At 39.0% G+C, this 5,361-nt stretch overlaps 1 protein-coding gene across 9 annotated transcripts in view; it reads right to left on the bottom strand.

The window, feature by feature from the left end:
* Nucleotides 1-5,361, bottom strand: part of IFT81 (intraflagellar transport 81) — an 88,126-nt gene that overhangs the window by 72,982 nt on the left and 9,783 nt on the right. The gene's annotated exons all lie outside the window — the stretch shown is intronic.

Genomic DNA, 5,361 nt, shown 5'->3' with positions numbered 1-5,361 from the left:
GAGTTATTTATGCCTGCTCAGTCATGCAGGAATTGGGCAACTTTCCCTGCACTGGTTCTATTAATGAACCTAAATCCAGATTTGCTTCTGTTCTCAGGTTCGGTGCATGAAGACAATAACAAAGACCATTGTTATGTCACGATTTATTGCCATTTCTGCACCTACTATTGCACATATACCTGACTGAGCCAACTCTTCAGTGTACACAAAAAACAGGTATGCAAGCACTTCTGCAGGTGCAAATATCCTATTTCAAAACAAAAAAAATAAGGCAAGGACATATTAAGGATTCAACTCTTACTACAGGCTTATTTCATTGCTGTCTTGTCTACTGGATGCAGCCCATGTGACGCAGGCTGCAACCAGGGAAAGGATGGTCTGGGGTGTTGGCTGCATGCAGCACCCACGCTGGTCCAGCCTTGCACATTGGATCCGGGGCTGGTCTGGATCAGGCCCATAGTTGGGCCCTCCGTGCTAGATCCACTTTGGTGGGTCAGTCTGGCACAGGCGCTACATGTAGTGCATACCCCATACTGGCCCTGTGCTCTGCGTGTTGACAGCTAGCTCGTGCTGCATGCAGCACACAGGGCCATGCTAGGGCATGCACTGTATGTGGTGCTTGCATCAGAGAGCCCTGTACACTGGATCCGACCCACAGACCAGCTGTGTGCAAGATCCAGTAAGCAGGGTCAGTCTGGCATGGGCCCCGTATGCACTGCATGCCCTGCACAGGGCTGGAGCTAGAGCATGCTGCATATGGCAAACAGGGTTGGAGCAACTGCACAAACTGCAAAAAACACACAGAGTCAGTTTACAAGTACCCATACCAGGCCTATGGGCAGGATCCAGCTCACAGACTGGCCCCATGTGCTTCATCCAGCCCATGGGGCCACTTGCATTTGACACTCCTGCCTTAATTATGTCTCTGTATTGCAGTACGTGCTAGCTACTGCTACATTACATTACTTTCAGACTTTCAGAACAGAGTTTAAGCACAATGGGACATACTAAGAATGGGCTAACAAGCATGATCTGCTATTTAGTGTCCTATCCTACCTTAGCTGAAGTCAATGGGAATTTTGTCATTGACTTTAACAAGGGAAAAATTTGGTTCCAAATAGTTTTAGATTATTAGCAGTAAATCCTTCCTCCACCTCCACAGTTGCGTATTATTTTAAATGTAAGAGAACGGCTGCAGTTCTGTTAAAGAGCAGCAAAACACTGTATGCACATCACAGACCTGTGTTCTGCGGGCCCATCTGAAGCCTGCTGAAGTTAACAAGATGCCTTATATGAAGGTTTTGGGGCACAGTCTGAAACAGGTATAGAACTGGTCTGCCCTTGATGAAAGACTCCAAAGAGCAGTCATTATTTTCAGTTCCTATTGTCATAGAAATGTCCTAAGCCAAGCCCATTGAGTTGTGATGGAAGAGAAGACCTGCATAAGAATCGTAGTACGTCTTTACAAACAACTTTTAAATAAGTAAAGTTAAGTAGGAAAGATACGTGAAAAAAAATTCTTAATCCAAATATCAACGACTTGATTTCACTGCAAATATATTTAAAAAAGCTGTAAAGAATATTTCTTTGCCAATACCAGCTCAAACAGCTCTTTCATGAAACCCGAGCAACAAGCCCCAAAACGCAGCGATGACATGCTTTCTTTCAGATTAAGTCTCATGTCTTACTCAGAGCAAGAGTCTACCCTACAGCATCTTTGACTTGCACAGGAGATGGATGTGTGTGCCAGTGGGGGGGAATTTGGCCCTAAAAAGCTGGGAAATAGAATTTAGCAGACCAAAAATACAGAGATACATTTGAAACTGTATTGATAAAATACATTCCCATTAAAAACATGAAAAATACTTGTTTGTAATATTTTAATAAGAGCTGCCCAAGTGCCTCTTTTTTATCAACTGTAAAGAGACATAAATGTTAGTTACAGTTTACATAATTCCTCTTTTAATGATGTCTTTTCTAAGAAAGTACTTAACCCACTAATCCTATTTCTATGTATAAATTTTACCAAGTATCTCAGCTTCCCATTTGCTGTTTATCAACAATAGTCACCTTAACACATTACTTCAATCAATATTTAAAGTCATTCACATCCCAGCACCTGTGCCAGTGAAATGAACAATAGTGTTCTGTACAGTGGACCACAACCAAGAATTTAAGTAATTCAGTTCACTTCCTGGCGTTAACAATTTGTATCTGTGCCAGCAGAGATAGTCAAAGCAAGAGGGCAATCTTGCTGAGAAAGCATGAATTAGATTTTTCAAGCCTCTCTACTACCGGTGAGTATCAACAAAAATACTATGTCATGTCCTGGTTAAAATATTAGAAACTACAAGTTCATGTAATTTATTTTAAAACTAACAGCAGCATCTGCCTCTATAGTTAAGCAACATAAAAAGACGTGCTGAGCTAAATTAAAAAGAGTGGCAGTGTTCATTTTAAACCAATGTTAATGTTACTAATGTACAAAAAAAATTTCAGTGTTCACTCATTATTCATGATGCAGTACGTGTATTCTAGCTTTTTTACTTCTAAAAGAAAAAAGCTAGTAATCATTAGCTGCAATATTTTCCTGGCAAAGAAAAAGTATACTGATACTAATTGCATATTGATGCAATTAGAAAAAAAGGTGTCCTAGTTCTACGATTCTAAGCTTTCCTTAAAAGAAACTTCATCCTAAATTAATCTGAACATGGAGATGAAGTAATCAAAAATCTGATCTCAGCAATGTGCATAAAGAACACTTCCACTTTATGTGCTCCTTAACAGCAACTTTACATAGATTTATCCCTCTTGTGTCAGAAAAGAAGGAATCTGATAAGGACTGTAAGTGGAGAATGATTTAAGGGATAAATACTTAACCTTCAATGAGAATCTACTGCTTTCAGACAGTCTGTAAAACTGGCATGGATTCAAAATGACCTGAGTGTACAGCCTAACTACAGGAGCTGCAGCCAAAGAGAATTTTTTTAATGAGATAAAAGAGCTCCAACTACAGACCAACAAAGCTTTCAACATAAATTGAACCTTACTTATTACACTTGGTCTTCTATAATTTCAATTCTCTACAAAAATAAAAATAAAATAATAAATCTCGTTGGTCATTGTGTAGAAGGCACTATCTTTGGACTGATACAGAGACAATAAGAAAGCTGAATGTTGGAGTTTTTCCTCACGTAAAATTTCAGCAGAGTTTTTACTTAAGTAAAAGCTCCAAGATTTAGCTCTGAATTTCCAAAATTCTTCCTTGCAAACAAGACAAAAACTAAAGTAGTTCAATCCTAATCTGGGTTTTCATTTGAAGAATTAAATTAGAGTTTCACAGACCTTGACAGGCTGCCTTCAGTTCTGTCCACTAAGATTGAACCAAACCATCAAGTTTCCACTGGCCTTTAAAAAAAACCCAAAACAAACAACCAACCTGGAACTGGTGCAGAAATGTTGACCCTGCTTTGCTACATAAACTGTCTGGTAGCTGAGTACCACTACTGAGAAAATGGAAAGGTTACAAAACTTACACGCTCCCTTTGAACAAAGCACGCAGTTCGAATAACTTTTCAGTTCCCTTTGCAGTTCACGAGCTGGTGTGCCATCACCACTTTATCCTTTTTTAGCCATATAAATTGAAATCCTTTAATATCATCCTGTTAAATATTACCATGTTAAGACTTAATTCCTATCCCATTTATCTAACTCTTGCAGATGTCAGCCAATTTAAAGAAAATTACAAATCACTGCTTCATCCAGCCCCCCAATCCATAATTGTGTACTAATGTTATCTTATCCAGTGTGCTTCTAGGAGGAATTAAAAAAAAAAAAAAAAAGACAGCAAACTGAAAAATGAGGACACTGGTCCTCTCACACTGTTAATGTACTGTGCAAAACAAAATCTAACTCCACATTAATTTATTTTAAAAGTATGTGAAATAGACCTCCTTTACATGTCGTCTTATATCATTTCTGTGATCCAGCCAAGGTGCCTGTCACTTTTGTACCTGAGCAGGCTGAACAATTATGAACCATTCCTATGAATTCAAAGAAGACTGTGCATTTCAAGATAAGAATGCACCACAACGGTAACTGGAAACCCTGCATTTTGAGAAAGGATTTATTGTCCTAGAACTTTAACCAGCTGATACAACTGACATATTAAAAGTACTTGAAGGGGAAGGGAGAAGCTTTATTCGGCTATACACGAATCTATAAATATACCTGCAGCCCAATTCCATTTGTGTGGGAGGAACCCTGCATGTGTGCAGACTTCCAAGTGATCTCAACAGCCTCTGTATGGGCACAGAAGTCTGGGAACAATAGCAGGATTGAGGCTGTAGCTTTTATGGCCAATGCCATCATAATAATAGTCAGCAGTTCTGGACTGGACTGCATCTGATATCACCACCATTTCAGGATGAAACTCGCTCTTGTGAAAAGGGTAATCTCAAGGCTCATGACCCGTTTAACCAAGGTACTATGTCCTCTGTACAGCAGAGAATTTGACTGTTGATGACAAGAAACAATGTATTATGTCTCTAAGCAATCCTTCAAGGAGTTATTGTTGTCTTGATGCAGAAGAGAAACAGAGGAGATGAGCAGTTAAGGGATTTCCAAAGGTCATATACAGCACAGCCAAAAGTGGGAACTGACATCAGATCATATATCATGTTTTGTTCTCAAATCCCAAGACCATCCTACTTACTTTCCTCTATACAGCGCTCAGTCTGAGAAACCTAAACATTGTACTGCCACGGCCTTCAGAGATGGAACGGACCACGCACTTACCTTGCCTCTGTATGGTCAATGAGAAGTCCCACTGATTTCATAGGGATTACTCATGGACTAAGATTCTGCTCTAACCTAATACAACTTGGAGGGAAACAGTTACACAATAAGAAAATAATTCTATTTAAGTCCTACTTGTGAGTTGCGTACCGTAAAATAATTAGGAAATGGCTTCACTTCAGGTTCCACAAAAACTTGCAATGCTTATCTGCTCTAACACACGGAAACACATTTTTTCAACCAAATATTTTTCCAACTGAAGGAGTAGCTATGAAAAACAAGTCTATACTCATGGTAATATTTCATGAACTTGTTCATTCTTCCAACAATAAAAAAATCTATTATATATTCTCTTTCCCTGACCACAGACCTAAATATACACAAAACATTTCTAAACACAAACTGTGCTTAAGTCCCTCTGCATTGACAACACTGGTAATCGTGGGTCTAGCTATCTCTCCTACTAGCATATAAATCATTACTCTTTAAACTTATATATAAGTGCACTGAGCGGAACTGAGCTTCAAACCTATACTTCTGCTTAAAACTGAAGTATCCATGATT

The sequence above is a fragment of the Alligator sinensis genome, unplaced genomic scaffold (genome assembly GCF_000455745.1).
Source record: "Alligator sinensis unplaced genomic scaffold, ASM45574v1 scaffold628_2, whole genome shotgun sequence".
Classification (NCBI taxonomy): Eukaryota; Metazoa; Chordata; order Crocodylia; family Alligatoridae; genus Alligator; species Alligator sinensis.
Note: the sequence above shows the minus strand (reverse complement) of the source record. Positions and strands in the feature narration are given on the sequence as shown.